The sequence below is a fragment of the Pinus tabuliformis genome, chromosome 8 (assembly GCF_031772625.1).
Source record: "Pinus tabuliformis cultivar Carrire ecotype Pingquan chromosome 8, CPIR1, whole genome shotgun sequence".
Lineage (NCBI taxonomy): Eukaryota > Viridiplantae > Streptophyta > Pinopsida > Pinales > Pinaceae > Pinus > Pinus tabuliformis.
In genome coordinates, this window is record NC_142294.1 from 614,516,537 (window position 1) to 614,539,926 (window position 23,390).

Genomic DNA, 23,390 nt, shown 5'->3' on the forward strand with positions numbered 1-23,390 from the left:
GAAATCTACCACAAAAGTCATAAATTGGTGTCTTCCATGATTGGTTGTGGCTTCATTGAAAGCACTCTATCTTTCATTATCACTAAGGCATGGAAGGCTTTGAACTAACATTGTTGTGGTCCTCCATATGTTCCACTCAGCTTCATCCCGGTGTAGTGATAATAGCACATGGTCAACACTCCTTGCCACATTGTTTTCCTAAAGGGATTATATGCATACTACTTCATATTTATTTTGAATATCATAAACATAAGTTCTCATCCTTCTTAAACCAAGGGAAAAATGACCAATCATGGAAATATCCACAAGGATGTTCAGATTTGTCAACAAGAAAATCTCAAGCTCTCTCATTGCTCCAGTTGCACAAGTAATCATACAAGTTTGATGACGCTCGGGTGAACTATCATCTTTTCTTTATTTTTCTAGAAATGAGAAATCGAGTGAAAGGCATATGTTCATTTCATTGTTGGAAACAAATCCCTTTCGTTTTCTTGTTGTGTGACTAAATTTCACTGAAAAATCCTCTAGGACTAGATCATTTTTTTGTTCTATTCACCCACACCAATATTATCTATACCATCAAGTGATTTTCCATAGACATCAAATTGGCATAGATCAATTTTCCTTATGGCTAGTTCACCCTTGCTCGATCCATCATACCTTCAGATAATGGAAAAATCCCTGGGATACAACCATGGCTCCAAAACATTATGTGTTTGATGTGAATGGCTATGATGGAATTTTTTGTTTGTGTCCCATGTGGCTTTAGCACACTATCATCATCATCAACAGGAAAAGCCAGTCCATAAAAATTCAATGGGTGATAACTAAATTTTTTATCCTTGGGAAACCATTTGAATGCCATCTTGCTGGTAATCTTTAACCAAGATGTTGTTCATTTCCAAGCAATCCACTTTTGTTCATGTTTCCATCATTTTCATATAGAGGAACAACCATAATGGGAGAGAGGAAAAAGTCAGTTTCCATTGTGACAGGAGACCCAGATTCCTTTTCTTTCTGGTGGTAATTATCAAAATTTGGTGATCCCTAAAAACAAATTCACGTGACCTTCCCCTATTCTACTGAGAATGAAATTCCAAATTAATATCATTCCAATTGGGCCTATTATACTTACTCCCTAGCCAACTAGGATGGTTGTGATTTTCCCTTCCAACATCATAAGTTTGTTCAAATTCCATCTCATCAGTGCTGGCAAACTCATGATCCTCTGCATTCATATTTTTCTCAAGCCTGGAATCTGGTTGCTCTTTTAATGCAAAGTGAAACAAAGAGTTGGACATCCTTGTCGTCATAGGATGAGATTGGTAAATCATCTGCAGCAATGGTGGATGGTGGCTCATTTACAACCAAAGTGGCCTAGTTCGTAGGGAAGGTATCAAGAACCTCATAGTTAAAAGTCTTCTCTTCACAAGTATATGCAATGCTTAGGGAAATCTTTTCTGATGTGACCTCTGTTGTGGGAATAAATTTGTTCCCTCTCCAATGACTATCATTTTCAAACTGTAGAGCACTATCTTGTTCAATTTTAGCACGTGTCTCATTACTAGCATGGAGAAATAAAGTTCCCTTTCTACTTAGCTCTAATTCTGAGCGCAAATGTTATGTTATGAGATTTGGGAAGGTTGTATTGTTGAAAATATTATCATATACAAAGTAGTCCACTCCTTCAGATCCAGGAAATACTTTGGACTGAGAAACATAACTGTTGTTTTCTTCAACTTGATTAAGGTGGTTGATCTGTCTATCTTCAGAATTATTCTTTACAACTTGAACACACTTACTATCATTATATTCTTGGGGAGAGTTTGGTTCTACCATAGGGATGATCTAATCACAAAACTCACAATCTATATTAGTGTTGGAACCAGAAGAGAGAGGTTGATCTAGAGTGTCTTCTTTGTTAATAGCTTTTGGTCATTGGAGCAACAATATGGGGACAAAAGTGCTATCATCAAATGATTTCCCTTGTAGGGGGGCTCCATATCAATGGATGTAACCCCACTCCTTTCTTGGACAGAAGAATCCCTAGCACGATCATCAATATTATATTTTTTGACGAAATCAAGGCACACTGTGATGCCATGAGTGCTCCTGGGAAGTTTTCATCCTTCCTTATCTATGTCATCATGACTATCATCTTCACAAATGCATTATCAGACTGATTTTATGCCATAGGAAAATGATCAAGTCATGCCCCTTCAATGTGATTCTCAGCCACCAGCCCAGTGTGTTGTTTTTCTTTACAATTCTCGTATCACGACAAGGGTCATCATTGAAAAGCATGCAGAAAAGGACTTTCCATGAATTAGACACACAGACTTATTTAAATAACATAATTTAGAGGCTATCTCTCTACAAAACTACATGATGGATATCTTATTTATGTTTCATGTTCTGCTACAGAACTACTGCCATAACCCTTAGTGGAATAAATCATAAGAATGTCATCTTCAGTTTTATCACACCATTTGCTTCACCTTCAAATTCTTCCTAGAGAAACTCAGGGTGGCCTTTCAGCCCCTGAAACTTCTACAACTTCTGACTTATCGATGGGAAACTCATGATCTTCCCTTTTTGCAGTAATCAACTTTTTTCTGTCAACAATATCTTCTTCCGGGTCTCCCCATTTGTCCTTGGTTATGTCAAGTTTCAGTAGCTTTTTAAACAAGGTTATATGTTGATCACTGTTCATGGGGTCCTCGAAAAGGTTTATCTTTGCCTTTCTATTGCCATATTTTTTTCTATAGCTACACACAGTGAATTAACTGCTTCATATGCTTCAGCGAGTTCTTGGGAAATCAAATCCATGGGATTGTTATGATAATTTTGCATAATGACATCAAATATTTTCCTTATTTCAACATGAATATTGAGCAACAAGTCCCCATCAGATTTTTTGATAACTGTTCATAGTACCTGCTATCTTCTTCAATGGCATCTTCAAAAGGTTAAAGACAATCTTTTTCTTGTAAGGCCACCATCAAATTTTAATGGGTATCTTCATATCTTTGAAATCTTGGACCCCAATTCTTGAGAAAAAATTCAAATAAATCTGCTATAGAAGATATACTTTACTGTGTGCAACAATACATAAAGTTTAAACCAGTCCCTTTATGGCACCAATGAATAAGTGAATAATTTCATTAGGTTGTCTTCATGAATCACATCTACTTCTGAGGTTTATTTCAAAGGTCATACAATATGAGGGATGGTTGAAAAAGGGTAACCATCAAATTTTGGACAAACTTCAACCAATCCACATTATAGTGGTTTGGGTACCTTGGGATACTCTTGCCACCAATTAGCCTTATATATCTCATGAAATTCCCAAGGAGCCATGTTTCATCAATACGGGAGCTTAAATTGATAATAATGCAATTCTGTAACTTATCATAATGAGCAGCAAATGTGAGTTGTCAATGTCTTCACAATGATGCTTCTCTCACCTCACAAGCACAATCTTCAAAATCTTTAAAGAAGGTCTTCGTTCTTCCAATATGAGCAAAATTTTTCAAAAATGAATCCTCATCCAATGTTGTAGCTTTTCTATAAATGTCTTTCGGGAAATGGTCTTTATCTTTGGAAAAAATACCAAAATCTTATTACGCAAACTTATACCTCTTAAGATAAAGTCCAAAAATTGAAGTGCAGTTTGAGTGAAACTAAAAAGGGAGGCCACTGTCACCCCACCAACCCTCTTCTTCACTTTAGACTAGCTCTCCTCCAGCTCAAGGGGGTCTTCCCTAGATTAAGATTGCTTGGTTTTAAGGCAATGAGTTTCAAGGTGATACGAAGACTAAATCTAACAAAATGGTTCTAAAAGAGTTTTAGATTATGGAATTTGATGGAAGGACTAGAGACCACTCTCTTTCCTTTGGGAAAACCAGGTCAACTAAGGACTCCCTTGGGAGAAAGTAAGTGGATCTAGGGTTGATAGGAGTCACCAATATGAGCAAAAATCTTCAAGAATGAATCCTCATCCAATGTTGTAGCTTTAGCCTTTTTTATAGATGTCTTTCAGGAAATGGACTTTATCCTTGGCAACAATGGAAAATGTTATTACAGAAACTCTTACCTCTTGAGATAAAGTCCATAAGTTGAAGTGTGGTTGGAGTTCAACTAAAAGGGAGGACATTGTCACCTCACCAACCCTCTTCTTCACTTCAAGTTGGCTCTCCTCCCCCTCAAGGGGGGTGGGCTTCCCTAGGTTAAGATTGCTCGGTTTTAAGGAAATGAGTTTCAAGGATATGAAGGGTTTTAGATGAGGTGTATAAGCATAGTTGGGTTTACCATTATATCAATAAATACAAAAGGTCTAGTTTCTTTCTCTTCTCTCTTCCTCACCTATAGATGGAATCCTTGGATTTAAATTGACATCTGTACTATTTGGTTGAATTTGATTGGCTTCAAAAATAGGGTCCACTGAAGTACTTTCGGGATAGAATCATTTAGTTTTTTGTCTTTTGTTTCTATTTTCAATAGTGACATTTTGTGTGTGTGTAGCAAAAATACTATTACTATAACTTCTCAAATTAGTGGACCTTGATAGGGCTCCATTGTTGTCTATTTCCATTTCTGATTTCTGATCCCAGTTAGTAGGTGCTGGAATAATGGTATTTTGTTCAAGCCAACCACCACATCTAGATGTCACAATTGGAAAACCACTAGAAAAAAGATGGTGATCAGTACGATTCCTAAGTTGTTTAGAATTATGGGAATATTGTATAAGATCATCATCGAACTTGTGTTTCCTATCAAGAAATATTCCTACAACATGTTCCTTGTGATAACATTAGAATTAGCAGGGCAAGGAATTCAACAACCTTTCACCTAGGATCTCTATTCTTTGGTTGGATTTTCTGAGAAGACCCAATCATTAGATTTATTAACTTCCCTGTCTCAACTACACCCTTACTACTATGGAAAACTGGTACTTCTAGCTCCTATGAAGAATTGGTTTGAATCTTTAACCCCACAACATTGGATTCCATGTATGAGTTCAATTGTGGAATTTTGGAATCTACTGTTCATTCATACATTGATCAAGATAAATAAACAAACACAAAGTTTAGACATACAAAATATTTTGCACAACAAATCTATTGGCAAGGAGCATATATTTTCACTTAAGTTCAAGATTTATTTAACTCTTATATATTACAATGGCTTCAATATTATCTAATTTCATATGGTACATTAGGATCCTTCTTGATACAGAAAAATTATAGCATCCAAAATTCCATAATTCCAACCAGATATTGGAACAAGGACAACTTCAAAAGAAGAACAAATACACCAAAAGAGTATTTTCTTTATAACATTCAATGACCCGTCCAATTAAAAAATGGCTAATTAGTAGATATGGAGCAATGCTTGCACCATACTCAGAACTGTCATTGCTTCTAATTGCAATTGGAGAGTCGTGTATACTAGATTGCTTGCTTTTGGTGGCTCTTGCTTGGACAGTATCCTGAGATGAGTTCGACATGATGGTCATAGGAGGCTGGAAGCTACCTGGTGTAATTTTCCTTAAATCTTGAAAACAATACAGCAGAAATGTCATTTTTTATCAATTTTTACTGAAGCTTCTACATGCAACAAACATTCTCACAATTGTAACACAAGCATGTTCCATTAGTATGAATTATCAAATGTTGTAGGCCAAACCACAAGTCAAATTCCATTCATTTTAGGCAAGAGAATAATATGACATTAAGGTCCATGCTAAGAAAAATTATGCAGACAAGGTTGTTAAGTCAATACTTACCATGTGTTTCAGAGCCATAGCGAAGGATGGCTTTGAAAGTGTCCTCCCAAAGTTAGTGCTCTCTTGAGATGACATTGAATTCACTATCTCTTGCTGCCAAGTGAAATGGGCATTGTCATGTTGTGAATGCCATTACCATGTAGTTTGGTATTCTACAAACTAGACCTATCACTAGTAAGGTTGTCATACCAAAATCTTTCTCTTGCTCTGCTCAGTGACCATGATTGTCTTCTTGGACTACTTACAATAGGAGCTTTAGTTCTACATCACACAAAGTTGGGGGCTCCAGGTCTACACCTATTAGCTAAAGTTGTCTTTTCTGGCATTGTGGTCCTTAAATTTGGAGGTGTTACACCTGAAAAAGTAGGTATTAAAGAAGGCTGCAAAGGATTTGTTTTCACTTTGAGAGAAGTTCCTTGTGGCATTACTGAATTTATAGATGACATGATGCTAGCTTTGCTCATAGAAGAAGGTTTTGGAGGAGGAACTAAATTCTTTTGACTTAGTTTTGGCATGGAAGATTGAAATAGTGGTTTTGATGACTACATGGATGACCTTGGTGAGGACTTTGATGCAAAAAATATTGACTTTGAAGATGGGTTAGAAGACCTTGAAGAAGCTACAGAGTTTGGTGTTGTCACAGAAAGTTTCTGCGTTGTTGGCTTTGATCCAGACACAATTGATCTTGACAAGAGTATTGAAGACATTGAAGAAGCTTTAGATTTGGTTGTTCTCATTGAAGTTTTTTGTGTGGTTGTGTTTCTTAAACCATCATTTCCATAGGACATCCTCGGTGCATAGATTCTTGACCTTGATGAGGGGATGGAAGACCTTGAAGAGGCTACAACTTTTGGTGATGTCACTGATGGTTTCTTTGTTATTGTGTTTGTTAAAATTTTTATCCCAGAGGAGGGTGTTATCCAACGTGAATTTGAAACCCCCCTCATAGTTTTCAATGAAGGTTCTATCAAAATTTTAGGGAGCTACACATTATAGAAATTCAATCTCATGTACCAAATACTTCACAGACATCCCAAAAACAGAAACAACCTATGTATGTTAAAATATTACTGTTTAGGTGTGGCTCATTGTTGTTTCTCCAAATATGGAGAGAGTGACAAAAAAGTGGTTATAATGAGCTATCATCATTCCCTCCACATGTTTGTAATCATCAAGCACTGAGTTTATTGTTGTCTCCCAATAAAAAGCATCACCTACAGTAGATTGAATTTGTGTGAGATGAGAATCTTCCATATGGACAAGAAGCCCAATTCTCTGGCTAAAATAACCAAAGAGAACATGTCTAATAATCTCAGCAGGGCCATCACTTCTAGCCTTTAAGGTTGATGGATCTGCACAAATCTTAAGAACAAAGCAGTCTTCCCCATTTATTGGCTTCTCTCCAATGCATCTAGCATCAGAAAACATGGTTTTGGCAGTTCTTGGATCCAAGCCCTAAACAAAACACAATATTTCAGGAATTGAACACCGCATAATTTATTAATTCAAACCAAAAATGAAGAATAAATATAACTTCTAAATTCACAAAAATGTGGATTTTGTACTTTATCAAGAACTAAGTATTAATGTAGGCTTTGGTAATTGGGTAATGAAAAACTGATAAAATTGAACACTGAAAAAACTGAAATTTGGCAATAGGTAGTGTGCAATTTCACTAAAACTATCAAACACATATTCCAGATATCCTACACATCTAGGACATATTAAACACATGATCCATCAGGTTCTATTTTGGCTAGGTTACAGAAATAACCATTCCTATAAAATACCAACAAGAAACATAGGTTTTAGCACCTATCTAAGAGTTATCAAAAATTAAATAAATAGATCATAACCTAAAACTAAAAAAAGCGTCTCAAATATGGCCTGAGTGAAAAAAATGAATCTATTAAAATATGGTAAAATCTAAAATTACAAGCAAGTAATATGGTAAAATCTAAAATTACCAATCCCTTCAACTAGTAAAGAAAAACAAGAAGAAAGCACACAAAGGACCACAAATAACAATGTAGTAGAGAAAAAGAATAGTATCTTAGCAACTATAATTGCAAGGCATAAATTAATATCATATATTCCAATTGCAGCACTAAAAGAAAATTCAAAATAACATAAAAGCATAGACAACACTGTATTACACAAGTAAACATTGTTAATGGAAAGATGCAACACAGATTGGCAGAATCATGTCTTTATCAGTGAAATTTCATCAGACCATTGAACACTTTCACGTTAACAATATTTAAATAAGTTAAAGGAAACCCTTGACCTATATTGTACAATTTCTGGGATGGAAATCAATATGTATAAATCTTCACTTGGTTTTAATCTGGTAGAGGAGGAATAACTTAGAATGATCTTGTATGTCTTCGCTTTTCAGAGCTCAAATTTTCAAGAAGGCTTTAAGTATCCACTTTTCAAGGATCACTGGAAGTGGTTAATAAAGAACAGAGGAAAAAAATAAATAAATAACGGTGTAATCAATGGATTTCTTGGGAGGTAGATTGACATTGGGCAAGCCAGTGTTGGAAGCAAGTACAATCTATTGGAATATTATGTCCTACATCCTAAGGGTTATTGAAATAATTATAAAGAAATGCTTTAATGTTTTTGTGGATAGGTAAGAGGAAGAAACAGGGTAATATTCCACTTGTCAAATGCTAGTCCTTGTCTAAACCAAAAGAAACTAGAGGTTGGGAATTCAAAGACATTCACTTCTCTGGAGAAGTTCTAGCTACCAAAAGTCCATGGTAGATTATTTCCAAATAGGGACTTTGGAGGCAGATGATATACCAAAAGCACATTGAACACCTTAACATGGAATAATGAGATAGGAAGGAAAACAAAACTATCTAAAATGGGTCTATAGTATGGAAATCATTGGCACTGACTTTCACTTTGGTAAGTGTATGGTTAGTATGGGGAGTTGGCAAAGGGGATCAAATCAGAATAGGGGCTAATCCACAAGTTCAATGTGGAGAAGCCTACAAATTACCATTGGATTTGATTGCTACTTTGCAACGTCAAGGAATCCATACCCTGGGTTAGGGAGATGATGCAATATCTGCCTCATTTTGGCAGTAAAGATGGAAGAAAGGAAAGGAGTTTGGTTTGAAAAAGAGGGAAATATGGCACTAGAAGGTATTTGTGGATCAACATAAGAAGATTCATATCAGAATAAGCAAGGGGGATGTTCTGTTGTACTAAAGGAACCCTACCCTGGGGGGATATACTCCTATATTATGGTACAAAGAAAAGTTTGTAGATACAACCTAGGAAGAGGAGGCCTAAAGGTGAAAGATTCCATGGAAGTCTTATGCTCCTCTAAATTTAAAGGTTTAGATGTCAATATTTCTTCAGAACAAAGAACTAACTTGGAAAATACTTCAAAAATGTGGCAAGAATGGTCCAGGGTGGTGTACACTATGTAAGAAGGAAAGGGAATCAGTTGATCATTTATTAAAAATTCCACATATGCAGGTAAGTAATGGGAAGAGATGAAAGTAACTGAAAAATTGTAGGGAAGGTTGAAAAGTGCATACTATGGAGGAGGCTTTGAAGAACTGGACCCAGAATAAAGAACTTGAAGGTTTTAGAGCTCTTCCTATTGTGGTTTCTTAGAGCATATCATCAGCTTGAAATACTGATATATTTCAAGAGAGATACATTCCTCCTTTTCAATGTGCATCTAATATCAGGTTAGTGTTTGGAATCATAAAAATACATCAAAAGACACAGAAACCCAGGATGTGGAAGAAACCATGAATTGATAAATTGGGGCGACTTGTATGGTGCTAGCCAAGAGAAACATACTCTTTGTACTGCAGGAGGTACCTTATTTCTAAATGATTCTCTTCTCCTTAATTTAAATGCAAGCTTGGGTGCATTACTAATAACTATGTTGAGTTGATGGCTCTAATGATCTTAATGAAACTGGAAGCATACATGGAGGAGACAAAATTGTTGATTTTTGGTGACTATTATGTGGTTATACACTAGATGAAGGGCTGCTAAAAAATGGGGAATATGAATTTGCACCTTATGCTAGCTCAGATGACAAAAATGGAGACATTATTCTCCAACACATACTATCATCATTCTTGTACAGAACCTAACGCAAGAGCAAATGATTTATCAAAATGACTACTTCTCGGGGTCAAGCAGGTGTGATCCTGGAGGTCGAAGGAATCAACCAGCAAGAAAGCTTGAAGATAATAGTTGGAGTTTGAAGTTGTTTAGTAAGTGTTGAGTAGTAGGATGTTCAAATTTTGGCTTACTAATTTCTAGAATTGTTGAAATTCAAATAGTTTTTTTATGAAAGACACATGTATCTGAATTGTAATGTATTTTTTAGAAAAAAAGAAATAATTTATAATGCTTTTGTTTTGGAAAATTTGTTTGTTGTGAGACTAAATTAAGGGAAGTGCGGGTATAATTATAAAAGAATGCTAGTATGCCTTTAGGTCTTATGAATTTGATTATAATAATGTGAAAAAAACATAATAAACAAGGACAGTGTGTGGGTGGGAGAGTGTGAAAATGAGAACACAAATAGATATACATACCAAGTTATTGTTAGGGGTATCATAGTAGTTTGAATTTGTTCAAACTTGGGAAAAACTAATTGGTCTTGCACTACTTTCCCTCTAGTTAGTTTTCTTTGAATCTTTACCTTGAGTTCACCTAGATGCCTCCCAGATAGCCATTCACTAGCTGCTAAAATGTAAGTATCATCTATTTTCCTCTTTTTGGTAATTGATTGAACAAAATGTCCATTTGTAGTTCCTTGATGGTTCAAGACTCGCCCATATTGTCTATTCTTTCCATTAAATGCATCATGCTTCTCATTTATCATTGACAACGGATATTCAAACTTTACCTCACTAGGTAAGAATGGCAAAGAATGCATTGGTTGAGTCGATTTTAAAGGGGGCTCAACTCCAGTGATACCTTGAAATTTACTAGCCTGCACAAGAGTATGGGGGTGGATAAATGAGGGCTTTCAGGCATGCCTTTGATGGCATCCATCCCCACATTGACCTGTAAACCATTGCCAACAACCCAAACAAGGTTACTACAAAGCCAAGGGACTATGCTCCATAGGCTTCTCCAAGTTGCAGACATGCATGTAGTGGATGGAACACCATTGCTAATCCATTCCTCCAATCCACTATTATGTAGATATTTTGTAGCCATGATTTTTTTCCATAGACCCTGTTCTCCGAAGATGTGCCATAGGTTGGTAGACAAAAGAGCCAGATTGAAATTTTTGAAATTAAGGATGCCCTAGCCTCCAATCTTAATTGGTCTAGAGATTAGATTGAGACTAGCAAGGGGGATTTTTCTTTTGGTGCTAGATCCCAACCATAGAAAATGTCGCACAATGGATTCAATCTTCTCCATAGTAGATTGAGGGATGTGAAATATATGCATCCAATAAACATGGATGCTTTGGAAAACAACTCAAATCATGACAACCCTACCTTCAAGAGTTAACCACCTATGATCCTAGTGGCATAACATTTGCTCGAATTTGTTGACTAGCCAATCCCAATATGAAAGCTTGTAATTTCTAGGTTTCAAATGGCATCCCAAGTATTTGAAGCCATTTGATAGTGGGAAAATCTTTATCTCAAACATAGTAGCAATCCTGATTACCTCCATCGAGGAACCATCATCAGAAATAAGTTCTATTTTATTTTTATTAATGTTAAGCCCAGATGCATTGCTGAATTTCAGAAAAATCTTGTGGAATGCTTCCCATTTAGAGATTTTTTCCTCCCCTGCACATATGATATCATCCACGAACATCAGATGTGATAGTCGACTATTTTTTGATATCCCACAACCTTTTATGGCACCGACCTCTTTCATGGAGTTGATCCCCCTGCTTAATGTGTCCATCACAAGAATAAACAATAGGGGAGATAGAGCACAACCTTGTCTCAGTGCTTTGTTCATTTGGAAGAAATTTGTGGGATCCCCATTGATGAGAATCACCATAGATGCAGATTTGATACATGCCATTATCCATCTGACATGTCTGTGTTTGAAGCCAATTTTGTATAGGATCATTGTGAGGAACTCCCAATCAATACAATTGAAGGCCCGAATGAGGTCAATTTTCATGAAACGTGATTTTTGATTCCTTGATTTGACTGAATGAATGCCTTCTTGAACAATGGCCACTGCATCTTGTATTCTCCTATTGGGAAAGAAGTCAAATTGTTCTTGCGAAATATATGCAGAGATGATATTTTTGACACGATTAGCAATAAGTTTGGACATCATTTTATATACGAAATTGCATAATGAAATAGGCCTATAGTCATTAAGAGATAGAGGATTGTGTTTCTTAGGATTGAGAGTGAGAAAGGTTGAATTGATTGCACCTGGAATTTTGCCAAAGATTCAGACCGCTTCCATCATCTTAACCAAGTCTGGGCCCATCAATTCAAAGAAGAAAAGAGAATTCACAAGGCCAACCGTCAGGCCCAGGACTTTTGTCCTTTGCCATCTCCTTGAGGGTTTGTAGCAGATCCTCATTGGAAATTTGTATGTCCATCGATAAAGTAATTTCGTTGCTGATCCAAGTAGGAAAGAGATCGATTAGTTCCATCTTATCAGCCATATGAGTATCCTCTCTTTCCTGAAATTGATTTTTGAAATGTTGATATGCTATCTCTTTGATCTCTTTGATGGATGTATAAGTGTGCCCTGCTTCATCTTTGATTGACCAAATTGAGTTTGTTTGTTTTCTTTTGGATGTGGCCCTATGAATTTTTTTTGTATTTCGATCACCTCCTTTGATCCATGCAAGTCTGCTTTTCTTGCGCCAACCTTCTTCCTATAATTTTAGGATTTTATCTTTTCTGGAAATCAACTCTAAAATTGTTGTGTGCTGATGTACAAAAAAATAGCCAAGCACAATAGGATCCATTAGTAGGGAAATATATATGTCTATTGATTGAAGATCCTTTCTGAGATTTCATTTTTTTTTAATCCACTTTGTTACCATAGTTTTCATCCTCATAAACTTTGTAATAACCACCTTTGATAGATCAATGTTATCTGGAGAGAGAGGGTTAGACCAAGATCGTAGAACCAGGTCTTGGAAATCGGTCTCATTTACCCACACTTGATTAAATTTGAACAGTATTTTTATGTCTTCTAGGTCATCTTTCCATTCTAGAATGATAGTATCATAATCAGATATATCCAAGAAGAAATTCCATGACTTGAGACTTTTCAATATAAGTGATAAGTTGGAGTCCACCAGAAACCTGTCAATTCTTTTAGCAATGTTGTATGTGCCCATCCTACCATTCTACCATGTTGGACATATTGGATCAGGAGAAATGTCATGGAGAGCCTTGCGGTTGAAGAGATCTGTGAAATATGCCACCAGAGGATTTGGATTAGCCTTGTACCCCCAACATTCACCCGCATTCATTGTTAAATTTAAGTCCCCTGCAATGATTAACGGGTGAATATCCAGTAAGCCTGAATTGTCAATCAATTCCCAGAAAGGCTTACAATTTCTATAAGGGCCATACATATTAATAATTTGAAGTCTACAACTCCATCCCCGAGCATGTCCTGTCAGTATTATGCTAGAAATCAATTTGTAGGCCAGAAAGGAGAAATAGGTAGGGTCCCATATTGCTACAAGACCACCCAAATTTCCAGAGGAATTGGTAGCACAACCATGCCATGTCGGGCATATTTAGAGTAAGATCTCCAAGGATTTTTCCTTAGACATCATAGTTTCTTGAAGGAGAACAATTGACGGATGTTTTTCCATGATGTGGTAGTTTAGGAATCTTTTTGAATGGGCAGATCCCAACCCTCTCAGATTTAGGGACATTAGCTTCATTGGGAACCAGAAGATACAGGATTCGCTGCTCTAAGGTCCTGGATGTGTGAGTCTTCCCTTGGTTCCATGGACTCAGTTAAGGGTCCTAGATCAAAGGATGGATATAGAGTCTCCTCCAAATTTTTTGAGAACTGAGAATTCATTTATGTTTCTAAGTCCCTTGTGAGAGTTAATTTTCTGAATTTAGGGGCTTTATTCCTACTACAGTTTTAAGATGAAAGAGACTTATTTCTGTCATTCTCTGGTTCTTTACAAAGTGTGTGGTTTTTCTTGATTGACATCCGTTCTAGTCCAAGTCCTAGGTAATCCTCGAGATCCAGTATATCCATGTCATCCGAAATAGGAGAGGGGATCGAGTCAACAGTGCTTCTGTTGCAAATAGGGGACAGGAGGGAAGTCCTGCTTGATTTCTTTGCTGAAAGAACCAATTCTTTCCCCTTTCTTTTTGTGGGGGTCCGGAGTGAGGGGGCCTCCATTGTCTCATTAGCATTTTTACCAAGCTCCCTATACTCAACATCCATTGAAAACATTGGATCAACAATTGTATGATGATCTTCTAGGTCATTTTGTACAATTTCCTTTGTGATAACTAGTTTTCCAGTGGGGAGACTACCCATAAAAGTTCCCTTATCTCTCCTATTGGGTTTCCTATTGTGAAAGGTGATCTCCTTCAACCTCTGATTCAAATCCCTGAAGTGGAAAGGACAGTTAGCCATAAGATGACCAATATTATGTCATTCAAGGCATCTAAACAGGATTCCCCAATAGTCGACCTGCTGTCTGATGGAGAAAGTGGCCCAGAAGATGTCAATCGTTGCTGGAAGCCCTCCTGATAGATCCACTTCTACTAGAAACCAAGAAGCTTTCTTATCTAGTAGTCCCATGCATCCTTCATCAACATAATATAGTTTTCCTATTTTGCTGGCTAATTCCTTTATGACTCCCTTCAACCATAGCTCAATGGGGAGCCCGAGAAGTTTTGCCCATATAATTTTTCTTTTTAGAGTCTCAACTACTGGGTCAAAGTCGACTTTCCAAGGCTGCATTACCAAAAAACCCCAACCTTTGACCCAAGGTAAATCAACAATCTTCGTGGCATCCTCCTCATTTAGGAAATGGAAGCCAAACCAGCCATTAACCATCGCACTTACCTTCGGTTGATAACTGAGAAGAGAAGCCCAACTTTTCTATGTCCAATCCTTCATCTAAACACCATTCATTTTGATGAACTCCCATCTTCCTATAAACATATTCTTTCTAAGTCTAACCACATTTTCCCAATATAAATCGACTCCTAGGATTAGTTTTTGGATCTCTTCCGGGGCTTTGATTGGTTTTTTGCTGTTAACTTTTTTGAGTTTCCTGTTGGGAAGGTTATCCTATAGTGTCCTTTCCATTCCAATCACCTCTGAAGATTTTAATGTGAGCTCTATCTCCAATAATGGATTGAGATTATGTATCCCTGTGGGGGACGCATCCTTCATTCCAGAGCCTCTTGTAGTAGATCGGATTCCTTTTTTGACTGTATTAGATTTCTTCTGCCAGGATCTGTATGAATTTTCATTTTTTGCGACCACAGTTACTTCTATGAGCGATTCCACATCAATGTCCAAGTTCGTAAATGGTGATTGGCCTTCCATTATGTAGGTTGTTATAGATCCATCAGTTGCAGGGTGAGGGCATGCACAATAAAATGTAGGAAAATATCACTGATGGCTACGACCAATTTGCAAGAAGTCAACGTGCACCTGACCCCAATGGATTTGCAGGGTGAGACACCTGAATCACCTGGATTCACCAGACTTTACCGCAGAGATTACCATACATAGGGGAGCAGCCAACAAGAGGATTCATAGCCAATAGGATGGTTCAATGACCAACCCCAACCAGTCATTGTTATAGAAAAGACAAACAGAGGATATCTTATGAGTTTCTGGCCACCTCTTCAGTACTAACCAATTGGTTCTAGGGTAGTATCAAATATAGGTAGCTCTTCCAAGTGGACTTGATCTATTTGGAGTATTTGTTCGAGAACCTGGAGTAGGTGAATCGGATGTGATTGAAAATAGTGTTGGTTTGATTTATTTAATTTGTTCCATTGGGATATCAAGATTCAAAATTCAGTGGGACCATTTGGCGGCATCCAATCCCACTGCCAGTAGTTGCTTCTAAGTTATTCGACATTTGTACTATGGAGATCCTTTGGTAGTGTTCTAGCCCTCAAACACCATGTCTTCTTAGCTGCCTATTTTCAAAAGTACCTACCACCACCAACCAGCTTAATTTCTATTGGAGCCTGGGGCACATCGACTAAGCCGGGTCGAGTTTGAAACCAGAAAGTGCAGTAATTCTGTAAAGGGGCTGAATATCCTACATCCACTAAACCAACATCCTACTCCAGAGAACCCCAAGAATGGATAATTTCCCGACATCGCAAAAAATAATCAAGCCCATCGCTAGAGATGTGGTGGAAACCAGTTGTGCACATATTATTCATCAACACTCCATCAATTTGTTGCCAGATGTTTGAGGAGTTCTGGATCAATTGTAGTTATGCCTATTTCACTAATGATTCTTTGCTTCACTTAGTTCCATATATCATTTAGCATTTGACAAAGTATTATTTTTGCAACAACTATTAATATTAGCATAACTAGATAGTTGAAAATATCTATCAGGAATTTACCTCTTCAAATTATGGAGTATTGGCTGCTCGGTTCTAACTTGTATTTTCACATCACATCCTCTATAAATCCAATTTCGAGACTGCTCCAATGGTGAAGGGGAGGACACCATCTCCTCAGCACTCCATAAAGTTGCAGTCCTCTGTGTCGGATGTTCCAACCTCATATTCTCTCTTCTTTCCATCCAAGCCTGATTTTTCTTCCTATTCCATTCAGCCTCTCCACTCTTCTCTTGTACTATGTCATCCTCTGCCCTCTATCTCTTCGACTCCTTGTAAGCCCTCCTTTCTCTTTGGCTCAAACCCTTCAATGGTGAAACCTGTACATGCCATACATACTAATGTGAAACATTACAATGCTAAAAAATTGTGTAGTCCTACTTGTGCTGGAAGCAGAATCAGCATTTTCCACACTGAAACAGTTGCTCTGCAAATCCTATATCTTCTCCTTTTGTTGTTCTCACTGTTTTTGTATCTCGCTGCAACTTTCAGTGGCTCTCTGTTACTAGAGGCATTCAAACAACCAATACCCTAAATTTGGTGACGAAGTTATGAAGGAAGAGAGCTAGTGCAAGCTTTGCCAAATGCATTCGTGGACAGATCTAGGCACCTCCTCCAAAAGGCATAAATGAGGGGTTCTTTGAGAGATCTTGATCTTGCAGATGCTGCTGCCAACACCATGGGTCAAACGTGAGAGTAGAAGAAATACTTATCTCAGTTTAAACCAACATCATCATTCTGTTTTTCCCTTCGCTCCACTATTTACATCTATAATGTAATGGAAGGAACCATGACATCTAAATAACACTCAGAAAATTTACCACCACCTGCTGCCATTGTCTAGCAAATTAAAACCTGTGTTGTCCATAAAACCAAAAGTGACTCATGAGGTGCATTATAGAGCTAAATGTCAAAAAAATTGTTTTTTATAAACCCCTCCTACGGGCCCAAATCTCTATTAAGCACGACTTTAATCTCTATTAAGCGCTGCCAGATTAATCTAGAGCAAACACTATTTTTTTTTTTATTTGTTTTCGTTTGGGTTTAGTTAAAAGTTGTTTGGAGAATTTTTTTTTAAAGAATATTTGGATTTTCAATAGTTAATCTATTTTTTATATTAAAAAATTAAAAATATTTAATCAATTTAGATTATATTTTGAAATTAAAAATATTTTTAATATTTATTAAAAAAATCAAATCAAAATGGCCCTTGGGTAGAGTATATTGTCAATATTGTTTAATGTTTATGCATTTGAAGGATATTGTCAATAAAATGAAGAATGATTAATCTCCTAAGAGTACAAGAGGCCATGATTATGTGACATCAATGATGAGCAATGTTATTAGAATATGCCAAAATAGATCTAATAATATGAAAACAAATCAAAAGGTTAGGACTCCTTAGTCACCTACAATGTCATGATCCTCCTATAAAATATAACAAAGGTATTCACATCTCCACACATACAATATATAACAAAAGGAAATGAGAAAAATGAGGGAAAATATAAATCTAACTAGGATATAAAAGATGTCTTTGGTATTTGGTAGAAGGATATCAATCTCACACCTCACAGATATAATTGAAACATTCCTTTGACGTGACAATTTAAGGAGAGGATCAAACAAAGTGTGAAGAAAGTATGATTCTCAACACTCTGATAAGCATGTGAGTGCAACATGTCACAGTAGGTTTGAATATAATCCTTTCATTGCTTACAGGCTTTGGCAATAGAATGTAGCTCATTGTTATAGGTTGGGCATCTATGAAAATCATCATAGAGTATATGGCTACGATAGACCATCAAATGTTTGTGTCGTGTGGGAACTACATCAACGACATGATCGATTGGCTCAAAGGGTCCGTGTTGTGTAGTCATTCATCGACCACAATTAAAATGACTAACATAAATGACTAATTTGTATTATTGTAGTACTTTTTAAGTAGTCGTATTTTTGTTCCTAAACTAAATTAGTCATTCATGTTAGTCATTTTTAGTTGCATTACTTATTATCTAGTAGTATATTTTAACTCGAGACTAAATTATTCATTTATGTTAGTCATTTTTAGTTGGGTCACTTAAGATTGCTCATTTTTGGTAGTATTTCACTTGGAAAAGTTGTGGTGACTAACGTTTTTAGTCACTTGGTCACTAATTTCATCATTTTTACTAGTGAATGCAAAATGGTCAAGCCATCTCAAACTTATGGAATTTTTGCCTTCATGGAACACATTCTAGCTAGTTCTCATCAAACATAATGCACTAACACCACTAACACACATCAAAAGTCCAAGATACTCGTAAGATGTGACCCACACCCAAGCTCTTAGACGACACCTTCATAAAATTCACCTTCAACTTTGGATGTCCAAAAACAATAATATCCTAACCTAATATGGCCTATCTTTTTAGATTTGTGTAATTCACTCCTTATCAAATCCTTGCACCTCCTTAACACTCCATGAGAAATCTACTTGAATGGTCACCTTCCAAGTTCCAACACTTCCTTTTGCAACATGAAAAAACCACCTATATATGTTTCAACAACCTTGCCAACTTCCTTAGTGGGTTGCACATATATTTCACATTTCTTCTTCACCTTACAAAGTGGTAGTGCTAGGAGAGGTATCAACTTCAATCAAGGATTGTTCACTTAGTACCACTACCAAGTTTCCTTCCCACAACTTGTCAAATGTCTTAAGTTAGCTTCACAACTTCTCATGGTGCATAATGTGCTTGTCTACACCTCTAAGTGTTACCACAACCCCCAACCCCTCTAACTATTCCACCTCTTCAACCCTTTGTTAAAGTCTTTTTTGGCATGCACCCATGCCTCAAGTAGAACATAACACTAGCATCCCAAACCTGCATGCTCGTTCCATCTTTTAATGCCTCATTGAAATCACATTATCACACTTCTTAAAATGAAATGTTTACATCTTAAGGAAAAAACATCTGCTTTTCTTATGACAACCTAAACTATGCGAGTTACTTGGAGAGGACTCCATTTCGTCAAGATAAAAACATCATGTCTTACAAACCCATTCACACAACAATTTGAATATATTTAACCTAAAGAAGGTTACATACCCTACTCCTTCAAAATTTGTCATATAACTTTTAATAAACTAACACATGTTTTTAATTATTAAATCTTTACTATAGACTCTCTTTTGTTTGCACCCACCTAATATGCAAGAACACTTAAATATTTTCAACACAAACAAATTAAGAGCACATGTTTCCTTCTTACACTTAAATGTTTTCAATACAAAGAACTTGTTTCCTTCTAATAACATTCAAATTTTCCAAAAGTACAATACATCTACCTCCATAAACTTTAACAACAAAAATCGTTACATAAAAATGATAATCTTAAAATTAGATTATTGTTAGGATGATCTTTCAAACCTAACCAGAAACACGCATGAGGGCACTAGTTTATCAAATGAAACTATAAAAACTTAGTATGAAAGTGAAAATGGGATCTAGTTTATCAAATGAAACTAAAAACTTAGTGCGAAAGTGAAAATGGGCGCTACTTTATCAAATGAAACTAAAAACTTAGCGCTAGTTTATCAAATGAAACTAAAAACCTCCCCTTCATTATGCTCTTACCTGAGTTATGGAGGAAAATTTTGGCATATTTAAAAAAATTAAGCGTTAATTTTTCTTTACGAAACCCCTCCCAACCCCAATCTTCTTTTAATGTTCTAGAATAGGTAGTGTCTGTTCACTTTTCAACAGGCAGGAGTGAAAACTAGATTGAAGAGATCACAGGCAGGAGTGAAAACTAGATTGAAGAGATTTACGAATGAGGGTTTTACCAGTAGAAAACCCAATATCGAACCCCATCTGATCTTCAGTCCATTGACGGTGCCAAGGTATGTTTCATATTTAACTTCACTGCATTTCCCTCATTTTCATTTCCCCCATTTTCAGTCTTCGACGCATAGAGGAGTACACACATCTTAGGTCTCTGGTTCAACATCCACTATTTTTTTGCATCCACACTTGTATGTTTAGGATTTAATCTCTGTGCTGCATTTTGTTACTGTTTGTAGGCATGACCTTGGGATTTTATGAGTTTGAGAGGCCATTTATCATATTTAAGGAGAAAGTGCAAAAAATACGAATGAGAGACTTAGATGCTCAGAAGGCCAACATTGTAGCTATCAGGGCCATCGCAAGAATCCTTTGCACCTCACTCGACCCTATGCTCTAGGGCCCCAATCTTTACTTCTAGCTCGAGCAGTCTGATCAGCTAGTACATGGTCACCTGACGTTGGATTGGTAGCTTCATCACAATAAGCATCCATAAAGAATACTAGGATTCAAAGTTTAGGAATAGCCGCAAGTGCTTTGGAAGAACCTATAGCACCACATGTCCAAGTAAAGTATACAAAACTCCTTATTGATGGAGAATTTGTTAATGTGGATTCTAGAAAAAAAATTCCAACATTGGATCCCAGAACAGGGGATTTGATTGTCAATGTGGCTGAAGGTGATGCAGAAGATGTGGACAGGGCTGTAAAGGCTACATGAAAAGCCTTTGACGAGGGCCCATGGCTGAAAATAACAACTTATGGGAGATAATGTATTATGCTTCGGTTCACTGACTTGCTTGAAAATCATAATGACAAGATTGCAACCTTGGAAGCATGGGACAATGGGAAGACTTATGAGCAAGAAACCTTGGTTGAAGTGCCAATGACAGTGTGGTTATTTCATTACTATGTAGGGTGGGTAGATAAAATACATGGTCTTACAATTCTCGCTGATGGACCTTATCATTGTCAAAAATTACATGAGCTTATTGGAGTTGCATGTCAAATCACCCCTTGGAATTTTACACTACTTATGTTTTCTTGGAAAGTTGGTCCTACACTAGCTTGTGGGAACAACATTGCATTAAAGAGTGCTCAGTAGACACCATTATCAACTCTTTATGTAGAAAATTTTTTCCATGAGGCTGGACTACCTCCAGGAGTTTTGAATATCATTTCGAGATATGGTCCAACTGTGGGAGCTGCAGTTGCAAGACACATGGATATTTATAAGGTTTATTTTACAGGTTCAACTACTACTAGTCAAGCAATGCTAGAGTTAGCTTCCAAGAGAAACCTTAAGCTAGTGACATTGGAACTTGGAGGAAAGTCCCATTTTATTGTATGCGAAGATGCTAATGTCAATCAAGTCGTGGAGCTTGCTCACTTTGCATTATTTTTCAGTCAGGGTCACGAACCTTTGTACATGAGAGTATCCATGATGCGTTTGTATAAAAAGTAAAAGTACGGTGTTTAAGTTGGGTTGTCGATGATCCCTTTAGAAAAGGTGTTGAGCAAGGTCCTGATATTGACTAGGATCAGTTTAACAAGGTTATGAGTTATATCAAGGCTGGGAAGGAGAGTGGTGCAAAAATTGTAATAGGGGGTGACCAAATTGGTACCAATGGCTTCTATATTATGCTTACCATTTTCTCAGAAGTTAAGGTACGGGAATAACATTTTTGGGATAATTGCAAGTCCGCAAATCTTTCCCCAATTAGTTATGAAAATGCTTACTTTTTACTGGCTTGGTTCTTAATTTTCCACTATAAACTGGATTTTGACTCTCAAAGATGACTGAAATCCACATATATTCGAGATGACATTATTATGGATTTGTTTGCTACTGTCTTTAACTAGTGGAACTAGACACAAGCAATATAGGAGTGAAGGTATTGTCAATTCGAGCACAAATTTTCCTTTACTGCTTAACATGAATGGGGTTGCAGTACTTATCTTAACTCTATTTATGTGATAAAATCAGGATGACATGACCATAGCTACTGACAAAATATTTGGTCCGATATTGTCAATTATGAAATTCAAGTATAGATGATGGCTGAATTGATTATGAAGATATTGATTTCACAATGTATGTTTGAATTTTGATTTAACAACTGTATTTTTGGTGGATACTATTTGCTATTATCTTGTGCAAAACTCTAGACGAAGTAATAAAGTGGGCAAATGCTACAAGTTATGGCTTGGTAGCAGGAGTGTTTACAAAGAATATAGAGACCGTGAACACTCTTACTTGGGCATTACGTGTCAGAACAGTTTCAGTTAATTGCTTTGACATTTTTTATGTTGGTATACCTTTTGGTGGCTATAAAACAAGTGGCACTGGAAGAGAGAAGGGTATCTATAGTCTCAATAACTACTTACAAATTAAAGCTGTTATATCTCCTTTGAAGAATCCAACCTGGTTGTAGGCTGTTAGTTCCTACAAATGTTTCTATTATGTGGGGGAACATATTCAGCTCCTAATGGTCTTGTCAAGTGAGTCTAATTTGAATTTAGATTTATCTGTCAATAATAATGTATATGACCTTCAGATAGGTGTGATGCTCTTGTTTTCCTATGAACCTGCACAGTCGTGTCTCTGTAAGATTCTGTAGTTTCAAAATTTGGAACTCAATTATCATGGCCATATCAAATGCGAAATGAAGGGTGTCATAGTTTCTGCCATGTTTTATGGTTCTTGTTTTTCTGTGAAGGTGCATAGTCATGTCTATGAAAGACTCTAGATTCAGAATTTGGAACTCAATTATCATGTTCATATCAAAAAAAAAAATTGATGTTAGTTTGGAGAAACACAACAAAAATAAAACTTTTCTGGCAACATACAAACATCATAGGAAATGGAGCAATAACAACATTACTCGATCATATTCTATACTCAATCACAAACAACAGAAGAGATAAATTGACAGCAGAAAAGAAAAAAATAACTGGAGAACATAAATCACTTCATATTACACAACAGGCCTGGGCCTTGGCTTGCCTTGCTCACGCTGAGAAAATACAAATTTATAAAGGCTGATGCTCAGGAGGAGAAAATACAAATTTATAGAGGCTGAAGGAGGATCTAGAATCCTACATGTGATTCAGATGAAGATCTAAAAACGAATGTCGATGTGGTAGGTTCGACGCGAGTGTGGTAGTAACGACGGAGTGTTGGGGAGTTAGTGTTGAC

The 23,390-nt window shown here is 36.6% G+C and overlaps 1 pseudogene; it reads left to right on the forward strand.

Annotated features, from left to right (window-relative positions):
* The first annotated feature begins 6,334 nt into the window (after nt 1-6,334).
* Nucleotides 6,335-22,626, forward strand: LOC149236997 (benzaldehyde dehydrogenase, mitochondrial-like; annotated as a pseudogene).
* Nucleotides 22,627-23,390: the final 764 nt, after the last annotated feature.